Below are 20529 nucleotides of genomic sequence, written 5' to 3'. Positions count from 1 at the left end.
TAAAATCAAATCACAGCACAAGGCCTTAGCAAGTTGAAATTGTCATTACAAATGCATTTCCTATAATTAATTACAGTTTTAAAGTGCGCGTGCGTATTATCCAGGCCCACCCCATATATTTGGCTACTGCGATTGCAAGTTTGGGGGCACAATTTGATTTTAATATCCTTAGTGCCTCAAGATATTTCCTTGTCCCCAAATTCCTGCAAACCGGTTTTAACCATCTACTTCTTGGGGCAGCATATAATGGGCAAACAAACAGAAAATGTGGGATGTCCTCTACATGTGCTTTACAATAAGAGCATGTTTTTACATTACCAGGGGACCATTTGGCCGTAAAAGCATTGAGGGGTAGAGAGCCAATTCTAAGCTGAAAATACAGCTTCCTATCTAGGGGTTTAGAGATCAAATCCCAGTACTGTTCACATTTAGGAGTAATTTTAAAATCCAAGAACTGGGATGCCAACAAAGATGGTTGATTGGAAATCAGTACAGTATTATTTATCATGTCCCAATAAATTTTTTTCAATAAAGCATTAGATGGAAAGGCATGTGGGTCTACTGCAGTCCACAAGTGATCTAGGTGCATTTTTTGGAGCAAATTCCTAACTTCTTTTAACCAAGATATTTTGTGAAACCGGTCTGAGCTAGCAACGTCCATGAGGGCAGCTGCGTAATGTCCCAATTCAGGAGTAGTTTTTATACGCCTCCAATATAGGAGGGGACGCAGTCTGGCCATGCCCTCGATCTTTTTCCTCCCGAGATCATAATGGAGCGGGATCGAAGGAGTGCTCTGGGGGACACCAGTCATTCGTCGAAGAAATTTGTTTTCTGCAACGGCTAATGTGCTCAGATTGGTGAAGCCCCATAGCTCTGATCCGTAAAGGCAGGCGCCCAACACTTTCATGCTGTAAATCTCCATTATTGGCTGGATGGGTTTAGTAAATGAAGATTTATGTTTTTGGGCTAATGCCCCTGTCAATTGGTTGAACTTTAGCACCACAGAGTCCATATGGGATTTCCAGTTCATGTTGGCCTGTAAGGAGATACCTAGATAGGTAAAAGCATTCACTTCCTCCAGTGAAGACCCATTAAAATGCATTTTCCCCTTGAATTTCTTGACAGGGTTCAGGTTCATAAACTTAGTCTTTGATGTATTTATTTCCAAACCCCGTAACCGACAGAAGTCACCAAAAGCATTAATTGTCTTTTGCAGTCCGCTAGGGGTCCGCGAGACCAGCAGGGTGTCATCTGCAAACATTAATACTGGGGCCCGCTCCCCATCTAATATTGGGGCATCTGTCGGGGATTGCTTTAAAAAGTCAACTATGCCGTTGATGTAGAGGGAGAATAAGGTGGGGGCCAGGACACAGCCCTGCCTTACCCCTCGATCCACGGGGAAGGATTCAGTGACATCTCCCTGAGCACCCCATCTAATCCGGGCATAGTTGTTTTCATGCATCCTCATCAGCAGGGTCAGCAATTCAGGGCTTATTCCAAGATCCCGCAAGACAATCCAAAGTTTTTGGCGGGGAACTAAATCAAACGCTGACTTCAAGTCAACGAAAACAGCAAATAATGGACCATTTGTTAGGGTTACATTTTTCCAGTACATAGTTAGAAAATGGAATACCTGGTCAACAGAGCTAGTTAAAGGGCAGAAGCCGGCTTGGTACGGGGAGAGGATATCCTTATCATCTATCCAGGCTTGTATTTTATTTTGTATCATCCTGCCCATCAGTTTTTGCGCCGAGTCGATAAGGCTGATGGGCCTGTAGTTGCTTGGTAAAGCCTTATCCCCTTTTTTAAAAACAGGTATTATTTCCGCACCTTTCCATGTTACTGGAATTGTTGCTCCTTGTGCGATGGCATTACTAAGCCATACAAAATATTTGCACCAGTTGGCCCTGTCAGATAAAAACACATCCGCCGGTATTCCATCGATTCCTGGCGCCCTTCCTCTGGATACTCCATCCATTGCCTCGTTTACATCTTTCAATGAAAATATTTCATGAGTATAGAATACCCTTTCTAGGGGGGATTCAATTAGAGGAGGCGAGTTAGCTGCGTATTGTGGTTTGAAAAAGTCCACCCAAGCCTCCTTTGCTACATGATTTTTCGGGCAGTCTGCTATTCCCCCACTGCCCCACTTTAGGATGGCCCAAAACTCCTTCTGCTGCTTGGCTGCACATGCTTTCTTCAGATCTAGCCATATATTCTCATCCCATAATCTTTTTGCCCTAATTTGTGCTTTCCTATACTCGTCCCTGGCCTTTAATACTCCTATTTTAGTCCTCAGTGCTATGCTGAGTTTCTGTCGCGCTTTTCTGCAGGAGTGGTCATACCACCCTCTTTTTGTTGGTGGTCTGGTACCCTTCCTCTGCTGGGTTTTTAAAAAAAATAGCTTCTGTAAATTGGCGAAGAACTTTGGCTGTGACTCTTCAATCAATTGATTAAAATGTATTTCATTAGTAAGAATCTGCAGTCTGGTAACCTCTTCAATAACTATCTCCTCAAGGGCCTGCATATCCCCGGGTTTATCTACCAAAGTTGCCCATTTAATGTGACGGAGATTATTGGTTGAAACGACATCTAGTGTCGTAAGACCCCTTTTCAAGTTAGTTAAATTTACACCTTGTTCCAGGTTAAAGAGCAGGCACAATGGGTTGTGGTCACTCTCCAGTCGTGGTATCACTTGCATATCCACCACTTTATGCCAGTCTCTAACATCTATAAGGATGTAATCTATCCTGCTACTTGACCGCAAATTATCAAAGGTATGCTTACCCTGTGGGTCAGAAGGGGTGCGGCCATTTACTGCCCTCAATCCTCTGGACAGGCATAGGCTCTTAACCTGTATTGCCACTTCTGTCCATTTTTTTACCAGCGGGAGGTCCAATTGGGGGATTCCCCATTTGGTATCTTCCTCTTGGGCCAGTTCATTATCCTCACATCCTAGTGGTTCAAATGTTGTGTTCAGGTCTCCCCCCACCAGGATGGTGTGCTGCATGGGTAGAATCTCTAAATCATTAACTAATGCACCTATCACATCAGAGACTGTACCCCCTTGAGTTCCCCTGGCATAGATATTATATAAGGTCAGGTTATGGCCATCAGCCCTAGTGAGAACTAATGGGAGTAGGTCACAATTGTTGACATGTCTCTGTTTGGTGGTACATTGTAAAGATTGTCGTACCCAAATGATTAGACCCCCAGAAGGCCGCCCCTTAATATTCTTTTTCGCAGGTACATAGAAATTTAAAAAGCCCTGGCGAAAGACTGGTGCCACTGCCCAAGTTTCCGGCAGCATGATAACATCATGCCGATCGATAAACTCGCACCATTCGGGAGTTTCTAATTTGTGATGGATTCCCGCTATGTTCCAAGAAATGAGTTTAATTCTACCTTTCAACTCAGTGTTCCTCTCTTGTAAAGGTATGCCCTGATTAAAGGGAAGCAAGAGGGATGGAGGAGTACTTTCCTCATTACTTGCAATGATATGGGTGATTAATGGGGTATACACTACTATACTAGGAGTATGTTCCCTGTGGTCAGGTGTCTTACCCTCACTACAATTCGTTTCTAGATTCTTTATAATGCCAACGCTCCCGTAGTTAACCTCTACAGCCATAACCTTTCCTAAGCTCCTCCGTTCTTCCAGTCAATCACATTCACTTAGACCAGAAAGGGCCGAGAACCTATTTTCCGTCGGTATACCCCAGTTGTTTCTATTATCAGGGGTTTTGGCTTTTCTTAGTACAGGGTTCCACTTAGTTTTCAGCATTGTTGGATTTAAGGTGTTACCTTTTTTTGTATAAAAGAAATCCAACGTTAATGGCACTATTTCAGTTGATCTACGCTGGGGGGGGGGGGTATATATTAGCTAGAATATTTGGCAGAACTTCTGGGTCAGAAAGATGTAGCACCACACAATCCCCCTTGAATATTTTGGTACCACCTCCGATCCATTCAACTCTTCTAGCTTTAACTACTTCCTGTGCCAACTGATCCATGCCTCCCCGAGTAAAAGCCATGTTTCTTGATAGCCAATGGAGTGATTTATTTATCAAAGAAGGAACGTTCTCTACTTGCCCTGATTCCAGCTGTGGGACATTTGCTAGGACCAATATTAATGGTGAAGCCTCAACGATTAGTTCTACGGGCCCCTTCTCTAGAGTGACATCTTCTTTTCTGCCTCTATAACTCAGCCCTGCAGGGTCCCCTTTATTAATATCTGGATCCATGTCTCTCAGGTCCCCCCTCCCTAGAGCTGTACTCCCCAAGGTGGTCAAAGGAGTATTTGCGAATAAATCTAACCTGAGGGCAGTTTGGGTAGATTTTGATTCGGCTCTAGGTGTTTTTGGCAGAGGGGTTTTCGTTTTTTCTTCTAGTGATTTTTGCAGGAGAACCCCCAGTCCGTTCACCTCTTCTGTAAGCTGCTCTATTTTACTTAGGAGCGGTTTGGTTATAGTTTTGATCTTATTATCTACGGCATTAAGCAACTTCTTGAATTGATCTTCATCCAAGTAAACCTTCCCTCCTACATTACCCCTTATATCATCTCCACTATTATCCTGAGGGGAAGCATCGAGGCGCTTTTTGCTTGACCGGAGACCGCCCCGTTTGGATATATTCTTCTCCCCCCCTTTTGTTACTCTCGGAGCAGGGACCGGTGCAGGGGCCTCCTCTCCTAGAAAAATAATTTCTTTGTCCTGTATGCTCTCCGGAGCTGGTTCGGAAATGGCTACTAGGAGCTGAGTCAATGGGTTGTTATCTGGGATCTGGAACACCTCATTGCTGATATCGAGAGCGGAAGTAGATAAGGGCATGTTATCAATAAGCAAGTCTGGTGAGTAACTCAACCCCAGGGATGATCTCCTATCATGGTTGATTTTGGCAACTTTCTGGACCATATAATTGTCTATGGTGTTAATGGGGGCTGTGGTTTTAGATTTCGACATTTTTAAAAAAAAAAGCAACTTTTCCAAGTAACGTCTATGCAGATCCGTATGGTATTAGTCGAAGGTGATATCCCAGACAATTGTTTTTGGGAGATTATGACTTACTTGGGAATTTTGCACAGAGGTCAGGGCCCTGGCACTGTCTCTTCTTGCCGATGAGGGCCGTAGTGGGCCCGCCCTTTGCCCGGGCTTAGCCCCGGGCGTCCCGCGAAGTGGGGGTGTCAGGGAATTTATTTCTCCTTCTGGCGCTCGCGTCAGGCGTCAGGTGTCCGTTGCGCGCTGCCGCGAGGCCTGCCGGGTGTTGTGGTCCCCGGAGCGGTGGCGCGTTGTTTAAGGGCAGAGTGACTCTCGGCGGTGGCGGCTCAACGCTCTGGCTGCACCCTGGACTCTCGGCAGTGGCGGCGGTAAGTGGTTCTCCCCCGCTCCGCCGGGGTGTCAGGGAATTTATTTCTCCTTCTGGCGCTCGCGTCAGGCGTCAGGTGTCCGTTGCGCGCCGCCGCGAGGCCTGCCGGGTGTTGTGGTCCCCGGAGCGGTGGCGCGCTGTTTAAGGGCAGAGTGACTCTCGGCAGTGGCGGCTCAGCGCTCTGGCTGCACCCTGGACTCTGGGCAGTGGCGGCGGTAAGTGGTGTAGAGTTGCATTGTGTGAAGGGGAGGGGAGTGGAGTGGATTGGCGTAGAGTGGTGTAGCATGGCGAATAGTAGAGTGGCGTAGAGGAGATTGATGTAGAGTTGCATGGTGTAGAGTGGCATAGAGTAAAGCGCTGTGGAGTAGAGTAGAGTTGCGTTTAGTGGCATTGTTTGGTGCGGAGTGGAGTGTCAGAGTTGCTAATGGTAAAGTGGCAAAGACTAGATTGGTGTAGAGTGGAGCAGAGTGGCATGGAGTAGGGTGGTGTAGAGTAGCATAGAGTGGGGTGGAGTAGAGTAGAGGGGCATGCAGCACAGTCGAGTGGTGTAGAGTAGAAGGGCATATAGTTGTGGAGAGAGAGTGGAGCGGTGTAGTGAAGTGGTGTAGAGTGGTGTAGAATAGAAAGGAGTAGAATAGAGTGTGTAAAGTAGAGTGGAGTGGAATAGAGTAGCATGGGGTGGCATAGAGTGGAGTTGAGTGATCTGGAGTAGTGTAGAGTGGAGTTGCATAGATTAGAGTGGAATAGAGCGAAGTGGCATTCTGCAGAGTGCCATAGATTGGAGTGGTATAGAGTGCCATAGAACTATGTGGAGTGGCATAGAGTAGAATGGAGCGGCGTGGTATAGATTGGTCTAGAGTAGCATGGCCTAGAGTGGAGTGAGGTGGAGTAGAGTGGCATAGAAGAGAGTGGTGTAGAGAGGAGTGGAGTGGATGGGAGTGACTTAGAGTGGAGTAGCGTGGAGTTGCATAGAGAGAAGTGGCATAGAGTAGAGCGGTGTATAGTGGAGCAGATCAGCATAGAAATGTGTGGCATGGAGTAGAGTGAAGTGGTGAAGAGTGGCTTAGAGCTGTCTAAACTGAGTCTCTGACTCAGCTCTACAAGGTTTGCTTTCCCATCCACAGGTGACACAAGTAAACTTAGTTCAATCCACCAATGCAGAATGTGAAAGACAAGTTTTTGGACCACTGCTGAGCTCCACCCAATTCATAGTTTAAGTTGGTCTCAGGGACACTGTGGTGATCAGAAACAAACCTTTCTTGTTCTTCTCAATCATACACACACAAAATGCGATAAAAAAAGAGATACTTTAACTAAAAAGCGCGTTTATTTCAACAGGTGCACCCTGTTGCTCAACACATCCAAAGTAACCGCACAGAATATGATTAAAACATCACAAATGCATGTTGCTAACAATGAGATTAATGATTTAAAACGTCGTCTAGAAACCTAAAACATACTTATATGATCTACACCCGAAGAGCATGGAAAGTATAATAACTTGCAACTAGATTTTATAAGGGAGGATGAGAGCACTGCATACCTTATTTACAGCAAAATGCTGTAATTGGTAAGAATCATAAAGGCTGTATCCCCATGAAGGGCAAACACTTGCATTCAGCATCAGAATTAACACCTCCCGGGTACAGAAGTGTGATGCAGTGCTAACATCTCTGGCAGGCAGAATCCTTTTCCGGTCTGGCAGTATCTTTCTCAGGATAACCTGGGGCAAAGGACCTCGCATGACAGATGGTCAAGTGGCAGTCCTTATAACCTTTATCTTATCTAAGAGGAAATTTGCAACACCAGCTTTGGAAAGTTTGATATAACCAATGAGCATCATGATGCTAGTTTAGGAGTGGGATAAGTAGGGAGGCGTAGAGTGCCGTTGAGTGGCACTGAGTAAAGGGGCACAGAATACAGTGATGTAGAGTATAGTAGCGTAGAGGGATGTGGACTACAGTGGCGTAGAGTGAAGTAGAGTGGAATGGAGTGGCATTGAGTGAAGTGGTGTAAAGTGGCTTGGAGTGGCGTAGAGTAGCATACTGCAAAACAAGTAAAGACCAGAGGGTGAAGATGTATGTATGTTAAGTCAGGTAAAATGGCAATAATATGTTAGCCTTGGACATCAACTAGGGGAGCCAGAGCCAGCGACTAAAAGTGCCCTTTCTACCCTTAGTCACATGTGGTTCAAAGACAGTTTCTAACAAAAATTAGTCCTGTTTGAAGTTAAGTAATTCAGCCCAAATGGAATGTATCTGGAAACCCTGGGCAACTATTCACATGGGCAAAGGAATCACAAAGGTTAATTTAAAACGTTTTGATATATTTCTGGTTTATGAAGTGCTATGTCTGTTGAATCTGAAATTGTGGACATCTTTTAGGTAATCCCATGAATCTTTCAGGTAAGGGTAGATGCAGTGGAGGTAATGCCCTAACTGAAACCGACAGGCCTTCTGGGGGCCTTCTTGGGGTATTTGAAGTGGAAGGAGTGCTAGCTCCAAGCAAAAGGAAAATGGAAATTGTATCTGCGTGGAAGTAACCCTCTGTCAGGATGGGCGTGACTAACAACTCAAAGCTTAATGCACTATAATCTTCTTTTCACACTTCCCAAAACTAGCTGTGATCCTGCAGAGTTTTATCAAAGGCTGGCAATGGTATATCTTGTTTTATTAACTTTGCTGAATGTTAGGCTTAACCTGGCTAGAGGTACTTGGAATGCATAAAACTAAATTGCAAGTCAATTAAATAACTGAGGAGATGAGATTTAGACAAAAGTAGAAACTGAGGTGGTATTTTTGTAAACTCAACGGCACTTACTGTTCAGGGGTGAAAACATGTTTTCAGGTTAATTCATAGTTTACCTTTAAATTAGGCTTCAAATAAAGGTTACTTCGGTCTAAAATGCGAAATTCCGTGGAAATTAATGACCTGGCCAGGTTGTATGTGGAGCAGTTCTCCCTTGAAGGGAAATGTCATTTTTGCCCAGAAAGAAAGGGTTTTGTTGTGCTTAGTAGAAAACTTGGAACTCTCTTCAATCAATAGGAGGAAGCTGTGACTGTTGTCAGTGGGTTCTATCACCTGTGATTGAGGTTTTGGTGAAGCTTTTTTTTTTTAAATGATGAAAAGCTACAGGTGCAAAGGGAAAGCTGTCATAGAGTGCTCTCACCCAGGAGCAGGTCAACATTTTTGACAAGGAGTTTCCTACAGCCTTGGATTAGTCCAGAGGTTGCTCATTGTAAATATTTCAATAAATAAGGAAATAAATTAAACAAATGATCTGCATTGAACAAAGTGCAACCCAAAGCACCAGACTCAGGCAAATGCCTCTCTCAAATGCTTCTTTTGAGCATGTTGTAATAGTCTTATACCAGAACGAATGCAGAAGGTAAGCAAGAAAATTATGCCGTCCATGATTTTGATCATAGACCTTTTCTTGTTCAAAGTAGCTGCTTTTTCCTAAACCCATGGTTCTTTACAATTTTCCAGACTTAGGAGCCAACTACGATGTTGTGCGGCAAGCCTCCGACCAACAGTCGGATTCTTCTAGACCGTGTCGGAACCCATCCGCCTGACTCGGTCGGATTCCAATTCGCCTGACCGATTACAATGTTCGCAATCAGACTGCAAACTGTTTGGTCATTCCAAATTGGTTCCAACCGGCTCTCGGAGAAGACGAGTCGGTCAGAACTGCATCATATGGCTCTACGAACAGTGTTTCCGACCAAGCGAATACGATGTCAGAGACAAACTCTGTCAGAAACGGACTTTGGGGGCCCCTAGCAGGCCCCCCTTCATCCTGAGGCCTCAGGTTGGGGGCCGAGGGGGTACCTAAGGGTACATTGTAATTGGTCATGCAGAGCTGCTGATCGCGAGTCGGTCGGAACCGATTCCGAGAAGGAGTTGGGAGGAAAGTTTCTGCCCGACACCGTAATGAGCCCCTCAATTTTTTATAGGCACAAGGGTCATATGTACGTAGTGATTGAGAGTTGTTAAGCAGTTATACATTCAATTGCCTATATGCTGATATGAGTGTATAAAAACCCTGGTTAATGTAATTCAAAGGAAAGAGTGTAATTGCTTCCAACCAGTTTCCCTGATTAATGTAAGTATATAAGCTTACAACATCTACAGCTGATAAAACATAGTCTGGTTGCCGATAAATGTTGTCAAGTTTTCTTAGGATATTTTTTGCATCACAGCTGTATGATGGGAGGTTCTTCATGTATGGTTGTTGTTCGCTATCAGTGTCTTCTAATCTAGAACAGATTGAATCAATGTGGGCAATCTGGGTTGTGCACTTTTGAAAGTATGTACCTAGTTGCAATGATTGGGTGTTTGATACATCAATGTAGTTTTTCTTCAAGATCATTAAACCTTGATTGCAAGGTCCAGAGTTACTGAAACTTCTTAAGGGTGTCTGACATAGAATTTATAGATACTTTTTGATAGCAGGTGGTATAATCTAGCTGTCGAATAACTTCTTATAGCTAATTTTCCATATGTAAAATAACCACATTTCCTCCTTTGTCAGCCTTGTTGAATATTATTTCTGGATTATGATATAGATCTTCTAAACCCTGTGTTGTTCCTTCGTCAGATTCTTAGGAAGGCATTTGGTCTTGGAGATGTACTTTTTGTGTTCTTTGTACAAACCATGAAGTAATGCTGTGTAAAAAGCTGAATAGAATTCCCCGGAGGTAAGTTGGGTGTGAAGGTTGATTTCGTGTCAAACTTATGGGCCGATTACGATTTCGGAAGGCCCGCACTGGCAACCATGCGGTGCTTCTGCAATCGTACCGCGCTTTCCCCCGCCACATTACGATGGCGGAGGGAATCGCGCTAGGACTGTGACGGACGCAAATACCTTCCGCCTCTGGTCCTCCTAAATCAATCTCACAGATTGCCTGGTGGACGGCCCTCAAGGCCAGATATGGTGGCAGTGGTAGCAGGCACAGTACACCAAATCATGATGCAGCCTACACCCGGCATTTCCATGTCGGTGATGCCGCCATGGAAAGGCTGGTGGGGATTTGTGACGGGGGCCCGTTGCGGGCCCTCCCAGGTGTAGTGGGGAGGTGAGGGTGCACTTGGGGGGTACCGATGGTATGCCCCAACATTTCACAGCACCACGTGGCAGGCACCCTGTGGTGCCTGCCGTATGGTGCTGTGAAATGCAACACCCGGCATTTTTGCATCACGGCGGATTTTGCTGTCTGCTGCACCCACTGCAATGTTAAAATGCAGATTCCACCCGCCATGGTGGCAGACGCATCCTGAGCCGGTGTGTGGGACTGCCGCATGTATGGCGGATTGTCCCTGTTTACTCCAGGATGGCGGACAGACTACGGTCCGTCCGCTATCCTAATAAGTCCCTGACTTTCCAGAATATGAGATGTAGTTATTCCTTTTTTTATTATTCCTATTTCCACAGCTGTTTTACTTATATCTATGAATGGGTTATCGAAAAGGTCATCCTCCGTTTCGACTTTAAGGAAAATTGGAGGAAGGTCTAAAGTAAACCTTAAACTTTTTATGTGTGGCTTAAAAGAACCATGCAGCTTCTAGTAAAAGCTGTCCTGCAATTTGTAGGGAATGTTTCAAATGTAAGAAGGTCAGACACTTTTTCACTATTTGCCATCATGCTATTTGGCGAGTTAGCTTGGTGGGAGAATATTAACCATTTAGGGAGAAGAATAAGAAACTTGTGTTAGGTATTCAAGACGTTTTCGCGGGTGAAGAAGAGAAACATGGTGATGCTATCAAGAATCATTTTGGAGATGATGAAGAACGATTCAAAGTAGGAACATGTATTATTATTTTTCAGTGCAGAATGAAATAGAAAAAAAATGGTAAAGCCCATAGATTTCTAGTTATGTTCATTGATGAGATGTCTGTATCTAAAAATAAGGGTCAGATTAGGCCATTTTTTAGGACTTTGTGAGTATTGCTCTAGATTTGTCTATGAGTTGTCTTCTACCTACAGTTGCCTCACATTCTTATTATGTAAAGGTACCATGAACCATATTTAAGTGATCAGAACCCCCTTTTCCTCCTCCTTGACAGCTCTCTTTGGGTGCTTAGATTTCATTAATTTCGATATTCTTAAGGAGTGGAATGTCTATGCGACTGATTGCATTTTAATCAATCAACAAACTTTTGCAATTAGTATACAAATTTGTCTTGACTCGCAAGGGTCTCACCTCTCAGATTTAATTTTCGTTATGTTTGAGTTGGACACGGTTGACTAAAAGTTATGTTTATAATGAATTTCAAAAATATCGATTCCAGAATATCTTCTGACGTGAACGTTGTGTCAAAAATATGGATTCGAAAAAAATAACGTGGAACAGAATATCAAAGGTAAAAATGTATATGTGTAAAATATTGTTTATAGATATATTATTTTTCATATAATTTTCATTAAAATAGCTGTTTTTAATTAAATTGACATGTATCAGTACATTAATTTAAGTGTTAGTGATATTAATATAATTGTTATAATGTTTTTAAATATAATTTGGAATTTTAGATATGCTATTTAATTTTTTTGTATGTAATTAGTAATTTATAATATAGTATTGGGTTGTTGGGTTTGCAGGGGAATAACATGGGAAGTTAATACAATTATTTATTATTTTTTACTGAGGCCTTTTAGTTGTAAATAAAAATATGTAATTGGTTAATAGTATAGACATTTTTTAATTGGTATTTCACTTATTTATGTTTATTTTAATCTAAAATGCATTTTTCAATAATTTAATTAGTAATTGATATTTTAGTAGTTGCTTGCTTGGTTTGTAAGGGGGTAGGTTGGTGAGCTAATTGCATTATAATTATTTCATTGTTATTGTTAATTTGTAAGTGTAATTTATATGCTTATAAACTGTTTAAACTGTTGTGGGAATAGTGAATCTAACCTCTTTGAACTCTAGCCTCTTCCCTACAGCTGCTTAAAGTGGATTAGGAATACTTGGGGCCTGATTTAGATATTGGTGGATGAGTCACTCTGTCATAACAGTGATTGGTATCCCGTCCGCCATAATCTAAATCCCATAGGCTATTATGCGCTTTAGATTTAGGCGGATGGGATATACGTCACTATTGTGATGGAGTAACCCGTCTGCCGATATCTAAATCAGGCCCTAAATCTAACTCCAACAAAGTCCAAAACTTTCCCTGGCTTTGTGTACAGTGGACTGATAACAGTAAATGCACTGTGCAAAGTGTAACAGTTTTCCCTTTTTTTTTATTGGAGGTATGTTAATTATTTTCCTATTATTGAATTACATTTTTTTTAAATGTTCAATATTAAAAAAATAATAACAAAAAAAATAAAATATATATATATATATATATATATATACATAATTTATTAAAATGCATTTCTGTTAGCAGTTATTTTTATATTGTTCAATTTGTGTTTACAACATGTTCTTTAATGTAGTTATTGTTATTATTAATATGTTATTTTTAAATTATTTAAATACTGGTTTTATATTTTACATCTTTTATATTTGTATTTTTAGTTTAAACTATTTAATACAATTATTTGTATATGTTCATTTGAATATTATGTTAGGGTTGATATTTTTGTTTGATGTATATATGCTACTTTATTTTTATTTTATGTTACAGTAAATATTTTAAATTAAAAGTAGTTACAACATGTTTAATGTTTCATTATATATGTGTATATATATATATATATATATATATATTCAACAAACCTCCTTGATTTAAGGAAAATGAGTACGCACTCACAAAGTTCTCCGTTTCCCAAAGTTTTATTCGCAGTAATTTCCAGCATAACAAACGTGTAGCTTGCTCGCGGTTAATTAACCATGAGCAAGCTACACATTTGTAGCGAAACGCGTCGGTTTGGATTTATTTGGTTGGTTGCTGGAAATTACTGCGAATAAAACTTTGGGAAACTGAGAACTTTGTGAGTGAGTACTCATTTTCCTTAAATCAAGGAGGTTTGTTGAATACATGAAAGCGTGGCTCTGCTGAGGAGTACGGCACCGGAGATGGGAGCGCCAGGGGTCTGCACTTGAGAGCCGAATCGGCGGATATATATATATATATATATATATATATATATATATATATATATATATATACACATTGTCATAAGTTATTAAAACAGTTTTAATTTTTTTATTTTTAGTATATCTCATTGTAAGTATATAAAACAATATTTTCGTAAACAATATTTTTAACAATAATTATGTCAAGCAATATTTTGTTCTTGAAATTCTGTCAACCGCTCCAATAGTGGTCCCTCATGGATATACATTTTTCCTTACTGACATTAAAGCAAATGATTAAAGGATCTCTGAATATTCTGGACTGAAAGAGAAAGGCAGTGACAGTACTGTATTAAGATTGACTGACTGAACAAGCTGCGTGCTGCCTGATATCAATGTATTTATGTTTGCAGGTATTGTACGAATGAGAATGCTTTGCCTGCCTGGAACGTTGACTGCCCTAATGCCATTAACAGAGGTGAATGATAATTCCATTTTGTAGCTTTCTGTGTCAATTGTAATGTTATGAAAACCAGTAAAATATGCTTTCAAAGGTTTAATTGGTCAGAAGAAAACACCGCGTGGAGATGTACTCCAAAGTGGAATTTTTCAATACCATTGATGGTGCAGATGGAATGGGGGCCTAGGAGTGCTCTAGGAAAAAGCTGTTTCTTCATCATTATAGCTGGAGGTTACAGTTGTGTTAAGATGTTCCTGTAATTAAAGAAGCTAACGAAGCAACCCTGCAGTATGCGTGGTTACTATAGATTTTTGCGACAAATGAAAATTATACCTTAAGATTATGCCTTAAAAAGGCACGTTTTTAGGCCCTTTCTAAATTTTAACAGGCTGGTTTCATTTATAAGCAAAGTTGGCAAAGAGTTCCACACTTTAGTTGTTATAGTAGTGAAGCTCCTGCCGCCCCACCTAACCCTACTGACTCTAGGAAAAGTGACATTTCCAAGATCGGCTGAACTAAGGGATCTTGCTTGAGTATACGGCTTAAGGAAATTCGCCAGCTGCATTGCCCCTAGTTGTTAAGTGATTTAAAGGCAATGCAAAATGATTTGAACTAGATCTGTTTAGCTACCGGCAGCAACTGCAAATGGAGTAAAGATGTGGAAAGGTAGTAAAATTTGGAGATTGCCAGAAGTACTCTTACTGCTGCGTATTGAGCAGTATGAAGCTTTTGAATTCTGCGCTTGGAAGCACTGGTAAAAAGGGCAATAGAATAGTCCAATCTTGATGATATCAATACAGAAATAGCAGTTTTCCTTAAATTCATTGGTATTGAGGGGAGAATCTTCCTCAACGTTTTGAGGATTTAGGCACTGGTTTACGTAGAGGACCAAGTTGAACCGGCCACCAGCTATCAGTCCAGAATGAGGGATTGTTCCCAAACACCAAAACCTCAGTCTTGGATGAGTTCAACTTCAGACAATTGTCTGTCATCCAATTGGCTATATGGCTCATGCAGTCATAAAAGCTGATGGCTGTGGGTCCAGATAGATTGCTCACAGAAACAATAATCTGTGTATTTTCTGCGCACGCCACGAGTGCAAGACCATAGCTTTTAATTAATCCGGCCAGAGGTGTAAAATAAAGAATAAAAAGCGTTGGGCTCATGGAAGATCCTTGAGGAACTCCACACGGTAGCGAAAAGGAAGATGAGACATAGGGGTATATTACGAATGCGGGCGGACAAAGTCCGCCTGCCACCGTAACAGCAAAAGGGACCCCCCGCCATATGTGCGTCGGTTCCGTGATTCAGATTAGGATGCGCCCGCCAAACTGGCGGGCGCATCCCGCATTTTTTACATTGCGCCGGGCGGTGCTGTTAGCAGCACCCGCCACAATGTAAAAAAGGTATGTTGTGTATTTGCATGCACAACTTGGCTGGCACCGCGCGATGCCTGCCATCTTGTACATGCAAATGTAGGGGGGCACCATAGGTACCCACATGTGCACCCCCCTCAACACTTAGGGGGCCCACATCGGCCCCCCAAGTGAACACTGCCTGCCTGCTCTCCGCCACCATTATAAAATGGATGGCAGTGTCTTGCAGACACCGCCACCATATTCAACCCGTTTTCTGCCGGGTCAACTCGTCCATGGGCGGGAAAGCAGAGGACGGGCTTCCCGTCTGCCGCGGACCCCCTAGCCATCCTAATATGGCGGGGGTCATGCAGGCATGGATGGCGGGGGTGATCCGCCCGCCATCCTAATAGGCCCCATAGATTTACCACGCAACCACCTGAGACCGGTTAACCAGGAAGGAGTCCAGCGGGGAGAGCGCCTTTCCCCTGATCCCGATAGAGGCTAGACGGTTCAGGAGCAGCTCATGATTAACCTTATCAAAAGCTGCTGATAAGTCCAACAGGACCAGGACGGCGTGCCCCCGCCATCTAAAGTCTGCCTGAGCTCCTGAGTAGCTGTAATACGGGCCAGCTCCGTGCTGTGATAAGCAAAACATCCAAATTGGGAGGGATCCAGAATTGCATTGTCATTAATAAAAGAGGACAGTCGATGTTAATAGCTTTCTCGATCACTTTTGCGGGAAAAGTAAGTCTTGATATCGGCCTATGTGAGTCTCTTTAGCTTCCAGGTTGGATTTCTTAAATAATGGAAGCATATAGGCTTTTTTTCACTCCATTGGAAAGCGCCCTGTTGTGAACATAGTATTAAAAATCGTGTGAGGGAAATAGCTATAGTTTCTGGAGACATGTGCAAAATGTTTGGAGGGCCGGGATCTAAGGGAGAACCTGATTTGGTTGCACCAATAATTTTGGTTTTCTGTTCCGTAGTCAAGGCAGTGAAGGATGAAAGGATTGGGATAGCTGACTCTGATGACTCTTGTATCTTATCAAGTCGAACGGGGGTCGGGGCTAAGCAGTTGTCCTGAAACACAAAGGAGTCAAAGACAGACTTGACCTTGTGCTGAAAGGATTTAGTTAAAGCGTTGCAGAATTGCACACTGATGGTAATTTCAGGTGCCGCTGGCAGTTTAGACAGAATCTTTACTGTGGTAAATAGAGCTTTAGGGCATCTGTTGGCCGCTATTAATTTCTCGGTAAAAAATGATGCCTTTTCACTGAGGATGAGTTTCTTGTATGTTTGGAGGTATGATTTATATTTCCTGTGGGTGGATGAGTTATCATTTAGTCTCTATTTCCTCTCTAATTTTTTCTGAGCTCTCAATATGTGATTAAACCACGGTTCAGATGGAGAGCACCTAGAGCGTCGACTATATTTAGGAGGGCCTAGTTGCGTCATGGCTGAATCCAGCCAAAAATCGTATTTAGCTGCCGCTTGATCGGAATCGGTGGGCAAGTGTGGTAAAGTTTCTAATGGGAGGATTCCATACTTTAGCCTCTAGTTTATTCCAGGAGCGACCAAGAAAGGGTTCCCAGCGGACCTCAGAGCATCTTTTGCGAGGCAGTGATATTTCAAAAAGGACTGCTTAATGATCAGACCAAATTATAGGCGAGGATCCAGTCCATCTTGGATGGGCGTTATCTGTAAAAATCCCATCTAGACAAATTCCAGCAATATCGAACCGTTAATAAGTTGACATAACCCAGCGCTTGCCCTTTGATCAATAAGTACATCAGTATCCGGGTCAGTGACCTTTTCCAGATGAAAATTAAAATCACCTAAAAAGAGAAGTTGGAGTGTTCGGCTTTGCGAACTAGGAGAATACTTAGATTATCAAGAAAGGAGGCCCTAGATCTAGGTGGGCAAAAGAGTAAAATGTAGTTGAAGGAATATTGACTACATAGTTCGACTTTAAATTCAAGGCATCACAGTCCGGGTTATCCAAGTTCACTTTAATGCAAGATTTAAAACTTGATTTAAGAAGAAGGGGATTACAACTGCCTTTTCTTCCTGCTCGGTCTGCTTTATGAATTTTAAAACCTACAGGTATGGCAAAGAGTACATCTGGGTCAGAGGAGGCGTCTGACCACGTTTCAGTAATAAAAGCAATGTCAAATTGATTGAGTTCTAGAAATTAACGGAATGCAATGGCATTCCTAACTAAGGACCTCGTGTTGATAAGTACACCTTATATTAACAGTCTGCATTACCCATTGGGAGGAGCTGTCGTGGTAATAGGTATTTTAGGAGGTAATGGAAGGTACTGGAAAATATTGCCACTGTTAGATCATTGCGAAGTGCCCTGAGTTCTGTATGGATCAAGACAGGGACCAGAGCATGTCTTACCTGACCATTTCAATAACATTAGTGTCCATTGTGTACTGATCCTTAAGCTTTAAAAGAGAGAGATAGCTGGTGAAATACTGACAACGTGGCTAGCACTGAGCACAGTCCAAGCGCCGAACAGTGCAGAAGGGCTTGCCTATGGCGCGCCCGGATTTCCATTCTATTTTATAGTAATTGGCCTGAAATGGCCTGGAAGGCTAGACCGCCAACCTCCCCCAAAATGGCGGTCAGTCATAAGAAGGAACTAAAACAGCCAACTCTCTCCGCAACAAGCGGGACACCCCGCGGTGGACCAGAGAGTTTGAATTAGCGACAGCAGGTAGGGACAGATTTATTATTTATTTAAAACAGCGTTAAAAGTATCCCAAATTAGACTAAAAACAATTTTCACACTCTTCCCAGAACATCAATAGTGGTTTAGGCGTGAAAACACCCCCAGCGGCACCTTACTCACTAAACGCGTGCCATGTGCGCCCGGGTTTCCATCTTATTTTATAGTAATTGCCGTGAAATGGCCTGGAAGGCTAGACTGTCAACCACCTTCAAAATGATAGTCAGCCGGAGGCAGGAACTAAAACAGCCAACTCTCTCCGGAACAAACGGGAAACCCAGCAGCGGACCAGAGGGTTTGAATTAGCGACAGCAGGTAGGGACAGATTCATATTTAAAAGGGCATTAAAAGTATCCCAAATTAGACTAAAACTATTTTCCCACTCTTCCCAGAACATCAATAGTCGTATCATCATGGATAATATTCAGCTGTCTTTGGCGAACAGACTGGTATGGAAGGAGGAACTGAATAAGATGAAATTGGGTCATAGAGTAATAAAACATCCACTGATTGGTTTATCCCCATTTGTAGCTCTCATGGACAGAGAACCTGCAACAAAGGAATCCCCCATGTCGATGCATAAGAAGGATCAGGTATGGGTGGACCGTGACAGCATGACGGCAAGAGTGACAGATTTTCAGAGACAGAAAATAATGAGGTACGATAACAGGAAAGGGGTAAAGGTTGTGAGTGTGAAATGTGGTGACTGGGTGGAAGTGAGATAAATGGGCCACGTAAAAAAAGGCGAAAGTAAATGTTTCCAGCCACAGAGGTGATTAAAGTAATGAATTCTGTTGTCAGATTGGATGATGATAGAGAATGGAGTATAGGAAAATTCTGTAATTTTTAAATCCTGGATATTGGTGAATGAGGTAGTATCTCCATGTATTCATATCTACTGTAATGATCATATTGAAAATGTACAGTTTCTTTCCTTTCAAGTTTTATAATGTGTACCCGAGTTGTGGGGGAATCAGAAGTATCACATGTTTGCATGTCATATCCTCGCCCTCATGATTACAAGCACAAGCTAATTCTTACAGCCGGTGACTTTTCAGATTAAAAGGGGCAACATTTACAGCATGTAGTTTGATTGTATACATTATTACTACACATCTACTTCAGCACAGGCAAATTCAGGATTACTCAAAGATATCTCCTTTACCTCCTGCTCGACTTCTGGACTTCCAAGAGTCAAAGGATGAAGGTATGTTTGACCCTGCATACAGTCCATCACAGTTAGGAGTTAAGTGCCAAGATTCTGATGATAAAGACATTGAAGGCAATGATCGATCTTCTTATCTGGCAGGGGAATTTTCATTTGAGGAAAGAGGCACATCTATCATGCAGAGGCTAGATTCCTTCCTGGAATTCTAGCCTTACGATGACAGAGGCGGGGCGTCATCAGTTCAGGGAACCATCAATGAACGTTCCAATGTCTCTGGTGCCTGATCTCAGTCACATGCTTAACAATTATTACAAGCATTTTCCGGACGCAAATGCTACTCAGAGGCCTTTACCTGCTCAGGAGATATCTCCTATTCTTCCTGGTCAACGTACTCCCAAATCCACAAGGGAGAAGACCCTTCCTCCTCCTATAGTCATCAAGGAGGACACTCCGGATGCTCAGACGGAAATATGTGAGATACAAACAGACACAGATGTCCATGATGAATGGGATGACTACATAGCCCCTATGCCACCATCTCCTAATCCTCCTGCTGCGGTTTCCCCTCCAGCAGATATCGGGGGGTTTCATGATCTTCTGGAGCAGGCTTCCAAATGTTTTGATTTAACAATGCCAACCAAACAGACTGAATGCTTTCTATATGATTTTAAACCAGGCACTCAAAGTTCAGTGAGAGCAATTCCTATAATTGACTTTCTATGGCAAGAAGGGCTAAAGTTGATGAAGACACCTGCCTCCGTTCCAGCGGTTATTCCAAAACTGGACAAAAAATATTAGGCTCCTGATGACCCGCCTGTGTGCCTCATTGGTCACCCGAGGCCGGACTCTGTGATCATGCCGGCAGCACAGAGTAGAGACAGGAATCCTGAATCTCCCTGCACTGCCCCACCGGACAAGGAGGGTCATCGCCTCAACAATATTGGGAAGAGGTTCTCGGCTTTGGCAGCTACCTCAGTTAGAGCCTCTTATGCCATGGCCATTTTGGGGCGATATGACCGGCAGATGTGGTTGGACATCTCTACTCTGTTGAAGCATCTCCCAGTGGCAAAATATATTCTTTTGGAGGGAGAAAGTGCATCTTCAGGGCGCCTTGAGATAGCCATGGATGTGTCATCCACTGCATTTCGACAGATGGCGAGCGCGGCGGTCCTGGGGGCGCATTGAGATAGCCATGGATGTTTCATCCACTGCATTTCGACAGATGGCGAGCGCGGCGGTCCTGTGTCGCCAGGGATGGTTAAAGGCAACCACCTTTCGCCCTGAGGTCCAGGCCAAGGTTTTAGATATGCCTTTTGATGGGGAGTGCTTATTTGGTAAGCACAAAGACAAGGAGTTACAACCTATCAAGAAGGACACGGATACAGTCAAAGCCTTAGGCAATATCCAGCAGCGCC

At 42.8% G+C, this 20529-nt stretch overlaps 1 protein-coding gene across 1 annotated transcript in view; it reads right to left on the bottom strand.

Moving 5' to 3' along the window:
• LOC144829492 (A-kinase anchor protein 17B-like) overlaps window positions 1-20529 on the bottom strand; it is an 810983-nt gene that overhangs the window by 653337 nt on the left and 137117 nt on the right. The window lies entirely within an intron of this gene.

Source organism: Lissotriton helveticus, chromosome 4_1 (genome assembly GCF_964261635.1).
Source record: "Lissotriton helveticus chromosome 4_1, aLisHel1.1, whole genome shotgun sequence".
NCBI lineage: Eukaryota > Metazoa > Chordata > Amphibia > Caudata > Salamandridae > Lissotriton > Lissotriton helveticus.
Note: the sequence above shows the minus strand (reverse complement) of the source record. Positions and strands in the feature narration are given on the sequence as shown.